The 16,179-nt window shown below is 38.7% G+C and overlaps 1 pseudogene; it reads right to left on the minus strand.

Moving 5' to 3' along the window:
- The window catches only part of LOC107566193 (extracellular sulfatase Sulf-1-like), a 100,960-nt pseudogene that overhangs the window by 27,610 nt on the left and 57,171 nt on the right, over positions 1-16,179 (minus strand).

A 16,179-nucleotide genomic window follows, 5' to 3' on the forward strand; every position in this document is an offset into this window, starting at 1 on the left:
TCTGTTTTATGTCTTCATGGTGGAAATTAGATTGACAATTCAGCATCAGTATTCAATTTAAAGTGCTAAATGAGTCCTTTCACTGACATTCTCATGTGACACTACAAGATGAACTATTGTGTGATGTGCCTCCAGCAATTTGAAACTAACATTAATAACGCCAGCCAAAAAAAACTCCACACATAAAATGAAGAGCCAATCCTGTGCTATTTAGCTTAATCATGCGTTCCTCAAGCAACCCTGAATTAATCTGTCTCTGCCCTTAAAGATGACACATTCACCCTCATTCCAGCACTGTAATTTTAGAATACAGTCAACCCAAAATAGGTCTTCTATTTTCTTCCCTGGAGGGATAAAGTGTCGTGAATTATAATTTAGTTTTAATTACCCTCATTGCTGTGAAAATGTGTTCCAGTTGGTGGCACTGGCAAGAACATAAACCACTACTTTTCACTGATGCGCGAGTCCTCCACTGACCCTTTGGCTACGAAAAACAGACCCGCTATCCTCGATTTCCATGAATAATGGGAAACAAAGCTTCCACACTTCCATGACTCTCTAACACTGAATCAGCACTGGGCTGGTTTGCAAAAATGATGTGATGTTTGTGTCTGAAGCCTTCAGCCGAAAACCTGGCGACTTCCTCTGGCTTAGTTGAACTGTTATTTGGATAATGTGCTTGTAATGTGCAGAACAAAAAGATTCATTATGCAACTATTTAAAAGTCGGTTATATTGAAGTACAGTGAGCTATAATGCCCTGATCACTAAATTGAACTGAAGTTATAATACTGCAATGAACAAGTCAATAGGACATTTTTGCTAGACCATGCTGTTTTGAAAAATTAAGGATGCACAGCTATTAAAATTCTTGATAATATTAAGCCAATGATTTTTACCTCTATTCTGGTTTCAAATTAAACAAAAAACAAAGCACAAAACAGAACACAAAACAAAAATACAAAATTAAAAACTAGATTAAAAACAAAACAAAATGAAAAAAGAAAAACCCAACAAATTAAAAACAAAAACAAACAAATTAAAATCAATATTTTTAAATGCCAGATATTGAACATTTCATTCTTTTACAGATTACATTTGTGTATTATTAAAAAGTACCGTAAGTTTAAGTGAGGACTAGATGACAACAAAGTAATCTAATTAAAAGAACATGCACAGAAACATACTGTCCGATAAAATCCTTCAAATAAATAAAAATGCATTTATAAACATTTATAATAATTTTATAACACAAACCATAGTAACATAGAAACGCCATGCCTTTGTAGACGTACATTGCTGAAGAACACAAGAAAGCTTTCTTCTGGGTCACAGACAAGCACCAGAGCAAGCATCGTCCCAGCCCTTATTGTTTTTAGGGATTAGATGAAATGACCCAGTAAATTAGCCTCTACTGTACTAATCCGGGCTAAATTGGGGGAATAATATTTGGGACTTATTAAGAAAAAAAGGTCTCGAAGGATCAAAGGAGCAAAACAAAAAGGCTACTCTTGGACTTTTCAAGCCTGACACACAGCTGCCAAAAAATAGCCCCATATGAAAGAGGCGCAATTTTCAGATTAATGGATGACAGGACCAGGGTCCTTCAATGTGATCCAAAATCTGTACTTTTATGATTTCACTATGCTTTCAGCCCCCTCCATGCATACTAAAGCATCCAGCCCCCCTTTCTAACCACAAAGCGATGTTTTCTAGCATGTAGTGCTATCAGAGACAGCGGCTCAGAGGTTCTTGGCAAGCAAAAAGCCGCCACTGCTGCCTGTGGTGAAGGCACAGACCACATACTTTCATGCGCCCTGAACCCCCTTTGACCCACGTGGTAATGTGGGGTGGTTAACCCAAACCTCAAGCACCTGAACTCTCAAAAGACTCTCGGAAACGAGTGCCGCCGAATTCACAGGCTTCACAGGTAAGGATAGATGAGTTCCTGAGGAAGAGGCCGCACGATTAAGATCAGAATGTCATAACCCGGCACATTCTTTCCAACCGCGCAGGGTTTTATAACATCTAGACTGCATCATGAATAGTCTGGTTTCTGTCAATCCTTCGTCCAGGAAGATGAAAATGGCAAGGCCGCATTCGTAACATGTTCAGCTTCTAAAAAAATCGAAAAAAATCTGATCCCTGTCAGCTTGAAATAATTCCTTTTAAACCAGAACACCATGCATGAACTCGTCCTTCATCATGGCAAAGTTGTTTGTACATCTTCATTGCAAATGAGAGTCCCTCGTGAGCCAAGAATAAGCATAAATCAAACCAGATGACACTGTTAAATAGTGAGTCAGCCATTCATAAATGCAAGGTTTCCATAGACAAAGACAGTCTCGAGGGCTAATCCCCCTTTGCATTCCCTCACTATAGAGACTTTGCTCGCTCCGAGTTCTCCACAGAATGTGCCTGTACAGAAGCCAAGTCACTGGAGAACAATCAGCAGTAAGAACACTTCACAGTTTATTGGTTGTGAAAGTTGAATTTTAATTATCAAAGAGTCCAAGGCAAGATTTGTTTTTACTTTAACGACACTGTTAAAATCATTTTTACGGGATGACGCTCAAAATATCCCATTACCTGACAGATATCACTCAACTAGGTGTCCTGAAACTGCACAAAATAATTGACAAGTTACTGAGACAGGTGTGATTTTGCAAAGAAACTCTTATAGTACCTTTATAGGGATTGTTCACTCAAAAATTAAGAAAATATGTGGTCACACTTTATTTTAAGGTCCAATTCTTGCTACTAACAAGCTATTAACTACGACTTTTACCTCAATAAACTCCTAATTTGCTGTTTATTAATAGTTAGTAGGTAGTTGTTAAATTTAGGTATTGGGTAGGATTTGGGATGTAGAATATGTTCATGCAGAATATGTGCTTTATGTACTAATAAACAGCCAATATGTTAATTATAGGCATGATAAGCAACTAATTGATAGTGAGAACTAGTCCTTATTCTAAAGTGTTACCTAAAATGTTGTTCCAAACATTTATAACTTTCTTCGTTAACACTTTACTTAATGTCTTTATGTATAATGCATTATAAAGGGTATTAAAATGCATTACAATTATTCATAATGTGTGTTGTAATACATTATATCACTATGAAAAATGCATAGTGTAACAATGAATTGATGTTATAACGTATTAACTGTAGTTACAACTATTCATGAGACTGTACAATGTATTATAAAACGCATTATGGCATAATTAATGCATTAAAACTATTTTTATAATGCATTATACATAAAGATTTTAAGTAAAGTGTTACCCTTTTCTTCATTTGTAGAGGGAAAAAATACATTATCAATAAAATAAAAGTCAATGGGATTTAAAACAACATTACTTTTACTGGAGGAAAAAAAAGGACAATTATTTAAAAAAAAAAAGAAATCAAAATTTTTATTTTTTTAATGATTTTTGTTCCACAAAGAAAAATGATTTTGGAATGAAATGAAATTGAGTAGATGAGAATATAATTTTTGTTGGTGAAGTTCCCCTCACTTGGGTTATCTGCTGGAAAGTTTTACATAGCAAAAGACATGCAAGCTGTTGGAATTGCATGGAGACTGCACATAGATGCCAGTTTATGCAGAGGCTGTTTGCATATTTCTGTATGCTGATTATTCTCATTGGTGGAGAAATGATTACTTAGCCACATAATTTTGAGGTTTGTGTTTTGCAATGTTTCTTTTTTTAAAATCAGCCAGGACTTTGCTGATCCATCCACAGTGTCAAGGCCTACAAAGTCGTGGAGGACTGTGGTCAGGCACAACGCATGAGCCTCCATCAACAAGAGGATTCCACCCACATGTGAGCGAGGAAGGCCAACAAAACTAGTGTGATGCCACCAATTTTAGAATGTGCACCCAAATGTAACATTGGACCGCATTGCTTTTCATTGGACAAAAATACATTGGAGACATTTTTAAAAATATATTCATTTTGTTCAACAGAAAAAAGAAAATCATACAGGTTTTTGGAATTACATGAGAGAATTTTCATTTTTAGGCAAACTTTTCATTTAGAACCATCAGGAGAATTTTACACGGCAAAAAAACAGGCTCTTTGAATACAGAGAACGTATAGAAACTTCACATAGATGAGTTTCCGCAGAGGCCGTTTGCATATTTCTGTATGCTGATTATTCCCATCTGGGGAGAAATGATTACTTAGCCACAGAATTTTTTAGGTTTGGATTTTGAACATTTCTTTTTTTTAAATCAGTCAGGACTTTGCTGCTCTGTCCACAGTGTCAAACCCTACAGCGTCTTGGCAGAATGTGATTAGGCACACTGCATGAGCCTCCATCAACAAGAGCCGTCCACCCACATGGGAGCGAGGAAAGCCAACAAAACTAATGTGATGTGACCAGTTTTAGAGTGGGTACCCAAATGTAACTCTTCTTTGCTCAATCAACTTTGGGGCACATTTTGTTCTCACTGATGGAACAGACGACTGATTATGTGGTAAGAAGAAGAATGTGGAATCCGACTGAAGTGGCTTCAGTTTGTTCTCACATCACTGGACCATTCAAACTGATTATTACAGAGTGAATGGATACACTGCAGTCACATGAATGACAGCCATGCCAACTGACTCACACTCAAACACCTTTTCTAAGTGGGAAAACCACGTGCAACTCTGCTACTCTGCCTGAAAGCTCATAGAAGAAACTTTCTTTGGATTACAGTCACTGAAAGAAGATTCAGCTGATGAGGTTTAGTAAATCACACTCCTATCTGTACCAAGTATGCAAGAGTTTCTAAATCACAGTATGTTGTAAACATGCTAAATTAACTACCCAATATCAACCTGTAATAATTTTAATTATAAATAAAAAGGATTTATAAAATAGACAAAAAAAATATCACAATTTTATATAAAAATATAAACTTTCATAAATTGAAAATTATAAATTAATTAAAAACTCTAATATCTAACACCAATATACGCCTTAATGACATTCTTATTGTTCTCTGAAGTTCCAAAGCACCTAAAATACAAGTAATTAATTTAAAAATAATGACTTTATACCATACAGCAAGATTTTTTACAGCATTTCTACACAGACAAATCTGAATTAAATCACACAAACAGAAAAAGCCCCATTTCTACATTTGAATGACTACATAAGTTCCATGACAAAAGCCATCCCATTGATGTTCCAGGGTAGTTTTTCTCTTTGGCACTTACATGTTTGTGTGTGTAAACATGCTAAATTAACTACCCAATATCAACCTGTAATAATTTTAATTATAAATAAAAAGGATTTATAAAATAGACAAAAAAATATCACAATTTTATATAAAAATATAAACTTTCATAAATTGAAAATTATAAATTAATTAAAAACTCTAATATCTAACACCAATATACGCCTTAATGACATTCTTATTGTTCTCTGAAGTTCCAAAGCACCTAAAATCCAAGTAATTAATTTAAAAATAATGACTTTATACCATACAGCAAGATTTTTACAGCATTTCTACACAGACAAATCTGAATTAAATCACACAAACAGAAAAAGCCCCATTTCTACATTTGAATGACTACATAAGTTCCATGACAAAAGCCATCCCATTGATGTTCCAGGGTAGTTTTTCTCTTTGGCACTTACATGTTTGTGTGTGTATCTAAAGACTTGACTTGTGCTGAAGGAACAGAAGCTTTTCTATCTGCTGGAACAGCGGAGCAAACCACCAAAATCAAATCAAATCAGGACTGGCAGCAGTTGTCAACAGTGTAATGCCAGCCAGCATAAAAATGCCACTCTCCAAATAGGATCGCATGCCATATGGACGCCTGTAGGCCAAAGTTCTCCATCCTGACAGAGTTATCTAGTGGTTTCTGAAGAAATGGACTAAAACAACCAAATTCTAGTGGTTATGTAGTATTTATTTTTAAAGCCTAGAACGTTAGAAAATACACATGAACTACTATGAACTATTACTTCATTTTTTCTTTTTCTTTCATATAGGAGGCTTTTATGAAACACATTTCAACAGGCAATGGACTATATTTAGCAGAGAATTGTTAGTGTTTAACCACTTGCATAAATGCTTTGACAATGTGGTTACAGAGCAAATAGCAGTGACTTTCACTGAAAACAAGTTTTATCTCCAAAGGGACCCAAAAGAGAGTGGGGGCTTTGGGGTCCTGTTACCTGACAGAGCCCATCTCATTCATTATTAATGCATGTAAATGTCATTAAAATAATCTGCCTCCCACAGACTTCAAAGCCTTGCGGGAAACAGGAATTTGGACCAATGAGAGTAGGGCCTACCCAGCACGAAACAGATAAAAACCTGGCAACTGACAAAACTGTCCAGCAACAGCTGGCTAGGACAAAAACACGGATTTAGATGGCAGAAAGAGAATATTAGGACAGTGGTAGACAAAAAAGATTAAGTAACTTGTTCTTCTGTGAACTTGTGCAGACAGTTTGAGCACTTAGACTTTGAAAGTTTGATGCCATGGCCACTTTAGTTCCCCTGGCTGCCAAGCTGCTTTGCCACGCCAGCTCACATTAACAGGTTCTCCAGTGACACCGGTCTCGCACACCCACACCCAGCTGCAGCTGATGGCAGTCGACCGTTTCGTTGCTCAAGAACCCCATCCACTGGTCCTCACTCGCACCTTAAAGCCCACCCAAAACCCCTCTGTAATCTCCAAACTTAGCACACATCACTACCTCTGTTTTTTGAATGCTAAGGCAGGGGGGCTAGAGCAAGGTTTTATGATTTTTCCATAATCCAATAAACTAGCAGCAGAGAGGCCCCTAAAGTCTATGCTATGGGTGACCCGTACCGCGGCATACGTGACTCTCGGTGGGTGCCGAGCAGCATCTCAACGACTATGGAAGAGAAAGAGCGAGCAGGCTTAAACATACAGGGCGCAGAATTCAGAGCTAAGCAAATTCCATTCAGCTCCTCCTCAGCTTGGCTTTGAGAGAGATTAGCTTTCTCTTATGAAGGCCCAACTCATTAGCCACCTGCAAAGTCGGCGCAGCATAACCCAATCAAAGCTTCAGACCTCCTTGACATTCTCCAGCTACTTACCCTGCTGTTTAAACGCAAGTACAAATCGACTGCAATTGCCAGGTAAGGCTGAAATCAGCTCTGACCAAATTTGGCAGTGTCCTGACGGAGATTCTTCCTCCTTGCTCGAGTTGAAGCAACTAAAGCAAGCCATCTTCGCCTCTCTTGGTCAGCTGGGAGGTCTCACTGGAGAGGTTTTCAGGCCATTCCTTTAAGTATGTGGTTAATAAAAGAAGCAAAAAAGCAGATCTCCAAAGACAACATAATGGAGGAGGGGCAATGCCAAACATTTGGCCTTTGATCAACTCAGTATATGACAAATAACAGAGAAACAGACACAGTAAAGCATTTTATGGGTCTTTGGTGGGAGGGGGAGAAAAATTAATTACAGCTGCAACCAGCCATACCGTAATAAATGTGCTTCTTTGTCTTGAGAAACTTTCAGTGCCTTTGACGTTCAGTTCATATTCTCCGCAAAACATACATCACTATGGCTAAAAAAAAGAGACTTTTTATAACTCCAGATCCAGATTCCAATATAAAACCAGTTAAAGGGAACCTCCCAGAGAATACGTTAAAATGATCTTAATTTCATTTTTTAAAGAAATCTTCCTCTCACCACAGTGGCAAATACACCAAACACATTAAAATGCCACATAAAGAAAATATTCAAATTGCTTCAGTGAGTTTCCACTGACGTAACCGTCCTGAATAAATAAATCAATGTCTTTTCCATGAAATCAGCAGCCAGCTCCCACATGAAGAACATAGGGAGCCAAGCAAATCTGTTTGAGCTGGAGTATCCTTGCCGCTTAAGTGATCCTAATATTATATGTGCCGTTTGCTGACTGAAGACGCGTGGCACCATTACAAGCCCTAAGACATAAATCCCTTCTATTAGAGAAAAGGGTGCCACGGGGCCACATCTATGCCTTGGGGGTTGCGTGTCTTGGAGGCCAATTTGTTGTTGACATGGGCAGGTGAAAAGACCTGGCCACAGATGTACACAGATGAAATGACCCATTTTATAATGACGGATGAATAATCCTACTGGAACACGTCAAAACAAATTAGCAGAGTTTCTTTGACAAGGAAGATGGCAAGTTCAGGGTTTTATACACTTGTTTAAGTAGTCTAAAAGTGTGAGATTTTAATTCAATAAAATTCAGTCATACTTCAGATGTCATAGAAGGGCACAGGTGAAAAGGAGGAGAAAAAAGTCGGACCAAAGCAAAATTAGAACGTGATTCCATTGACTCCTGAAGTTAATGAGCCAAACTGAATTGTGTTCAAACAAATATAAATACTTGTTCTACCGGCAAGCACACACGGCAGGCCTCACCACTGGAACATATGGCCTGTCTGAAAGTGGAGAGATTGTGTTACTCCATTTAATGCCAGGATCAACTTTCAACTCACACTTTTTTTTAATCAGTAAGACCAAAGTAAGAGATTTAGTTGCTGCACCTCAAATGACAAAGCCACAGAAGTGCACATCACAGAGCTTTTCATGTTGTCAGATGGGTTGGACAGCACATACTCAATGCTGGCGAAACCACCAGCACTGTCCAGTGGATGCTCATTTAAGACTCTACCTCTTATAGCGAAGACTGCGGCAACCTGAAAGCTGAACGTGTACAAGGGGCGTTTAGGAACAGAATTCCAGACTGTTTTTGGGAGGGGTAAGTGGGTGGATGGAGGGCTCTGTCAGCAGGCCCCAGTCAGAGCATTTCTGTCCTAGTGTGAAATGGTACACTTCCAGAATGCAGGGCATGTACAGACAGAATCTCTGCAGAAAGACATCGACTATGAGAAAACCCATCCCTGACCTTATCCGTCACTCTCTGCTATAGACACAAATGGGATGTTACTCATAAAAGGAAAAAAAAATCTATTTGTTATCCATCTCTTCAGCCACACGAAGAAATGCAACCTGTAATTTGTACTCTGATGCTCCCTTCGCCAGCACTTGAGGCGTGAATGCGTGTGGCTTTTTGTCGACGCATGCGATCAAATAATTTGTAACGTAATTAACTGAGTGCACTGGCATTTTTCTGACACCTGTACTTACAGGTCACGCCCCATCCACAGACTGTATGATCTTTTCAAAAATCACAGGATTCATTTTCAAAAGAAGAGCAGGCAAATATTCACATGCATTTATGAATTCACAGCCAACAGGCCAAACCTGCCAGAGAAAAACATGCCATATGTAAATGAGCCTGAGCAGAGCTCTGGAATGCCCTCTGGGAATCTCAGCTGGCCAGTCTCTTTCCTATGGAAACCCATTTCAACCTAAGAGTGAAAAATTTAACATGTATTTAAAAGTTTGAGAAAAAAATGAGAAAGTTCAAAATAAGAAAGTCAAACTGTGATATAATCGCTAAGTCAAAGAAGAAATAAAGTCGCAATCAAAAGAAATGTCAGAATAATGACAGTTGGGATTACGAAAGGAATTCATTTTGAGAAATGAATAGTTGCAATTGCAATAAAGCAGCAATTTGCGAGAAATAAATATTTTGAAGTGGTTGCAATTTTGAGAAGTCAGACTTAAGAATAAGCAATCGGAATTACGGGTGGAAATGTCATGTGCAAGACAAAATTATATTGTGAGATTTGCAACTACAAACAAAAAAAATCTAATTTCTGAAGTCGCAATTAAGAGATTAAGGCAAGATTCGCCTTTTAGTTAAACAGGCTTTCATACTGGTCCTGGAACAGGCACAAAATAAAATAGAGACTGGACTCTTATTTCTTCCTTTTGTATCATAAAACATCTGTCAATCAACTAAAAACAACATTTTGGTAAAAATTAATTAAAAGAGGAGAAAACCAAATGCAATTTCCCTACCCTTGATCTACGTCTAATTTCTTCACTGCCACATCGATCACACCATGGCAACCAAACAGGAAAACCACAGAACCACTTCATTTGGATGGTACGGCTCTCCAGTGGCTTGCATGTTGGGCTCTGGCAAGACAAACCCAAAGCAATGAAAGGTTTATAGGCATTCCACTCAAGAGCAAGCCACAGCAGAGGTCAGACTCATATCCCCATGGTAAAGACGAGAAAGAGACATGAAAGCAAATCAAAGTTATTCAGCAACAGAATATGCTCGAGTTTGGATATGTTGCATGCTTAGAGCTGTCATGTCCGAAAGAGGCCGTTATGGACCCACTCAATTAGTTCCTGCAGCAGTTGAAGAAAAAAAATTTAAAGGGAAGGGTGGGAGGTTACGTTTTTGAAAGCGTTGCATGCTGTCTTTTATTAGGTGAGCTGTCGGCAGAGCTGCATGCCTATTCTTCCCCCCCAGTTGGTTCTCTATTTCTATTCTGAATTAGTGTAGGATAAAGGCATCACCCCCTGGCCACACCACCTTTTTGAGCCTCATTCACGCCAATGCATCTTAACGGCTGCTTAACTGCATGTGATATAGGCAGGCCCTTATTCTTTCAACCTTAAATAGGATTGCCTGTTCTCTACAATATTGTACAGCAGAATTGGCATGGCATGGAGAATGCCATCCATAGGCAGGTAAGAACAGGCTAGTTTGTGTGAGATTGTATGCGGTAGCAACATGCAACTTGAAAATGTGCAAGAATACAATGTGCAAGGGAAGGCTTGGGGCGACACAATGGTGGTTGAACCCTTTGACCTCCTCCTAGGCAAAAGCTTCCGAGCTCTTTCAACTTCCCCTTACAAAACTGAAAGGCCCTAACTTTCCTTCAGACCTGGCTAGTCCATCCCAATCCTCCACAATGACTCTTCCAGAGTCACCCAGTCCTGAGTGTTCAGAAGATCCCTAACACTGTCCATTCTTTGGACAAGCCAAAAACAACTAAACATCCGTGCCTCTACTCCTGTTAACCTGCTACAATGTGAACGAAGAAGATCAATAATGACTGGCTCCATTACATTACCAATTGTAATTACCCCAAAGGGTTCAAGTAGGTGCCCAATTAGCACCCAAGTCTAGAACTTATTAGCAGAAGGCATCTTTAAAAAAAAGTGAAATATATGGAGACACCATTTGGAGTTCCTCAGATTAACCCATTGCCAGAATCTTTGAGGACCCCTAGATACCTTATGAAGTTGCCTCAAAATACAATGTCAAGTGCCATAAACCTTTAGTTTTCGATGGAATTACTGGAGGAGGAACCTTTATCATCTTCAAGTTCTGACTAGAGGAACCATTGGTAGCTTCAAGTTCTTGAAAGGCCCTTACAGAACTGTCCAAATCTTGGCAATCTAGGCAACCCAAATTGAATTTGCCTACCATGACCCTGATGCAATAGTGTGATGCTCAATAAACACTTAGGGGCACTATTGAGAGCTCATTCGGTTTGTTTTTCTCTCAAGTTCCTAAAGCAGGAAAAATCATCCAAACACCATGACTGCACTCAAACTATAGAACATAAAATAGTGCTATGAGCTACAGATAAGCAAGACAACACCATGCACTGTCAACTATTACAGCTATGATGTCACCCACCCTTCCCTTTTAAATTACAACCTCACTTCCTGCAGAAACACTATTATTAAGCTGAGATAAACAGCTACTACACAGTGTGGCTCAGTTTCCTCTCTCACTGCCTATCTAAACAAGACTTTTAATGTCCATGTGGTGGGAATGGCAGTGCAACTAACACAATGATGCTCCTCAGAGGATCCTGGGAACAGCTGGCACCGTTGGCCACCTCCACATGCTGCCATTTTTCCAGCACTTGACAGAAAGGACCGTACATACAAGGCTGTTAAATGTCCAGCATGCTGGCAACTGTGATTTGTTTGACATAACAGCAGTGAATATATGCAACTAGTTAAAAGCAAAGAGCCATTTTATAAACAGCACAAGAGCCATGCGGCACAGTGGCACAAGCGTTCCCGCTGCTTTTGATTTGAGTTTGTAAGTGAACACGAGGGGGGTTAAATACTTAACACATGTCCAAAGCCTTAGGAAAACTGAGAAGCCATACAGGATATTAAATCACAGAGTATGAAATTGTCATTGACAATAAGATGGAAATCTAAATTCAAAATCACAAAAATTATTCCCAAAGTTGTTCATCAATACGAATCCTCTCTCTCTCTCGCTCTCTCACACATACAGAGCTTAGAGTTCATGCTCTTTCATGGTCCCACTCTCACGGTACAGCTGATCCCCGGTCAAATGCTCCAAAAGACCAAACAGCTACTGAAACAATATTAGTGTTGGCAGATCCAAATCTTGAACTGCAAATTATTCGCAACAGCTGCAGAGGCTGTTTAGACTTTGACACAAAACCGCAGCAATCTCTAAAAGATGCAGGGATCAGGATCATGTATCGGTTTACGCAAATATGAAAATTCTGTCATTATTTACTCACCCGTAAGTCATCCCAAACACATGCCATTCGTGTTTCGAAAAAGATATATGAAATATTTCTCCTTTTGTGTTCCAATGAAGAAAGTACATAGGAATTTCGAGCTGTTAAGCTCCCAAATGTTGGTCCGTTCATCAGACAAAGCTATCAGATGGCTCCAGTAGACTTGGAATGTAATTCATGAGTTGGATGAACCACTTTTACAGTGCTGTTTCGTGATTTTGGAGCTTGACAACCTGGAGTAGCCAGAACATTTTACAATATTTCCTTTTGCAATCCATAAAAAGTCATACAGGTTTGAAACAACATGCAGATGAGTAATTGGCAACTTTCCTTTTTGACTGTACCATTCATTTAAAACAGTGCATGGAAATGAGAAGCAGACTCATATATTTAAAACTAATTGCACCGAGAGCAAGTGATTGATGAAGAGCTTTAATTGACAAGTTTATGGCATGGCTCTATTCACAAAGAATGAACAGGTCAAGGGTATTGTCTGCTTTTAAACTTAAACAAGGGTTTGAGACCATAAACAGACTTAAGTTCAGATCTCCTCAAAGATCTCAGAGCTACAACACCTAATTACATATGGCTCATGTAAGAGAAAGACATACTGAAAAGCAGTTTTGGCTACTAATGCAACCCATCAAGATTGATTTGGCAAGGTAATTTTTAACCTCACATTAAATCAAATCCACTTGTGCATTAAATTGATTCAACGAAAGGTAATGTCTGCATAAGCTTCATCTCTCAAATGAGTTTTCAAACACTAATGAAGTTAGAGCAACTAATAAGGCATAACTGTATACATCCACAGAAATGAAAACACACTGAACGAGAAGAAATTAGTTCCTAAATTCACGTCCCTTCATAATCCCGCAGTCGTCACTGTTAATGACTGCCTTCATTGTAAAATCTCAACATTGGTGCTGATGTATTTGTGGTTTTCTTAAATGAATTTCAGCATGTGAGTGAGTGAGTGATGTTGACATGGCTGATTAATGTGTGTAAATAAACATCATTCACACAACTCTGTCTTTGTGGTATTCCTGGCATCATTCTTCTGCCCCCCTCGCCCTTACAGCTGTACAGTCCCCTAAGCAAACACCTCGTGCTGTATACATGCCCGGCAGCAACATATTAATGCTAGACATCTAGTTCTTCATTGGCAGGTCTCCCTTTTTTTGGTTTACTGGAGTTGAGTGAAACTTGTGGCATGACTTCTTTTGAGTCACTTCTTGGTTTGCATATGTTGCAACCTGGTCCAAGAGATGTTCGTAATGCCACATTTGTTCAGAATGAAGACAGGGTCAGCTTAATGCAAGACATGACTGATGCTGTTCGAATGCATTAAACTTGTGTTTGCCGGCAACATGTGCAGGCTCGGACTCAATTATTTTCAGAGTTACTATATAGGCTAGTTAAAGTTTGTAAGCGGCAGTAGATCTAGCTTAGACCAAGCACTTACAATCAAATTGAAGAGAATTTATAACTGGCACAGTTTGAAGGTGATACTTCATAATCTGTAGTGAGATATTCACTTCAACTTTTCAGCAAGATGGCAATTAAATCAAGGTTTGCATTTCATTGTCATGTAGTCAAAATCCAATTAGATGGTTCATTAAAACTTGCATAACATGCAAAAGACATCCACCCAGTCATTCAGAAAACACAATCTCTCATTTAGAAATCTCTCTCACAGAATCCCAAAACTGACAGCACTTCAGCTTCATATGAGAGACCCAAATGATACAGCCAAAAAACATTTAATACAACTAAACTAAAAATCCCAGACCCTCAGAGGAAATACGAACTAGATGGAGAGAGGGAAAATCAGAAGTGTTACTACCTGGATGTCAGTCTTGCTCATGGGGTTGATCTCTCTCGCTGTGGGTTGTTCGCTCTTGAGCTCCTCAGTGTGTTTGTGGGGACCACACTGCTCCTGGAAGACAACCTTCCTCCTCTAATCCGTTCTCCAATGTGATGACACACACTAACCCCAACCATCTGTTGAAACACGTCCTCCAGCACTCAGCACAGTGGTGCGTCAAGACAAACTACCCAGTCCAATCAGAGAGGGTACTGGGTGGCTCTTCCCAGGCTGGAGGCAGGGACAAGGACATAAGGGAAACACTAGTCAGAGATGTCTAAAAACTCCAGCCACGGTAACATGAGATTTAGAGAGAGAGGGAGGAGAGAGAGGAGAAGAGGAGGGAGGGGATTGAGAATGCGAATGAGAAAAGGAGGGAGGGAGGGAGGGCAGCACGTCTCTGAACAGTTATGTTGCCACTTGTAGCTCACAGGAATCCCATAGAAGCAGCCCGGGGATCCTCAAATCTCACTCTAAATCTCTCTTTCCTCTAAAGCCAATTGCGTTAAAAAAATAAAAATAAAAATAAAAAAGTGTGTGGTCAGTTCAAGAATGTCTTGCATAGACCCCAGTGCACTGCCGTTTGCACTACACCGTTACATCTGCCCAACTCACACCTCCCCATTATAAATCTTCAGCTGTCTCGGCAACATTCCTGTCCTTCACAATCTACTGCCTTAAGTTAAGCGAGAAAGAGATTTTCCAGAGATAAGAGACTGAGCCAGGATCATTAGCACCATTTAGTTTCATTCATTTTTGCTACTGCCATTTGTTATGCTGTACTGGATTTAAATAGCTTCATTGTAACTTATCTGAAGCTAGACTAAATATTCAGTGATACTAGCTTATTTTCTATTACATTTTATTTTAGTTAAACATTTGCTTTAGGGACAATGGCAGATAAGAGTGTCTAAGATAAAAATAAAAAATAAAAAATAAAATAATAATATTACTAAAATGCATGTGCCAAATTCTTAGAAATGTGATTTTTTTTTAACAGTGTTGGTTTTGAGAAATGTTGTTGAAAAAAATGCGATGTAACCAAGTAAAAAGGTTAAATTTTTTTTTGCATTGCAATTTTTGCATTTTATAACCTTGCCTATAAAAAAAGATAAAGGTTATCCTTAAAACATTTTTTCTTCAGTATACAGGAAAGTAACTTTAATGTATACATTACTTAAAAAAGGGTAATGCATTTATACTTTTTTTTTACATTTATTTTTAATAAATTAATTCCAAAACAAAGTCATTGTATGTATGCACTGAAATTTCAATGTATTTTTGAATAACTTATTAGATAAAACTAGAAAGCCATGCCATTCACCCTTTGAACCCACAGGACTCTAGAAAAAACTATTCTAAAAACAATTACATTTTGGTGCACACTGACAATCAAAGGGTCGATAATTTTAACCTCATGTTAGTAGAATGTCAACAGTAAATGGCTTGTCTTTTATCAATCTGCAGCTCAAACATGCTAACCCTGGTTTCAGCACTATCTTAGCAACTAAGTTCATCAGTTGAGGAAATGAAAACAAAGGCTGCTAAGTGACCTATTAGCATTCTTTAAAGCTGCTTTCACACCTGGTAAAAGTTTCAGTTAGGCCAGACCAAACTCAAACGCTGATCAATCTTCACTCGTGACAAGCCCCTCAAAAGCCCCAAATCAAACAAACATCGCAAACTCGTCATCATGTACCCTACTCAGGTAGCCACAGAGAAGACTAGCACGTCTTATAGGCCTATCCTTTAATACAAGATGTTTTTCACCTTTCCTATGCTAATGATGTAAATCTGGAAAAGATACTAGACTGATGACAGTTTCAGGAGAGGCTGGAAGAGACAATAAGATCCAGCAGATGAGTTTTAGCATAGCTTAATGTTTGGAA

The sequence above is a fragment of the Sinocyclocheilus grahami genome, unplaced genomic scaffold (assembly GCF_001515645.1).
Source record: "Sinocyclocheilus grahami isolate Dianchi unplaced genomic scaffold, SAMN03320097.WGS_v1.1 scaffold1055.1, whole genome shotgun sequence".
Classification (NCBI taxonomy): domain Eukaryota; kingdom Metazoa; phylum Chordata; class Actinopteri; order Cypriniformes; family Cyprinidae; genus Sinocyclocheilus; species Sinocyclocheilus grahami.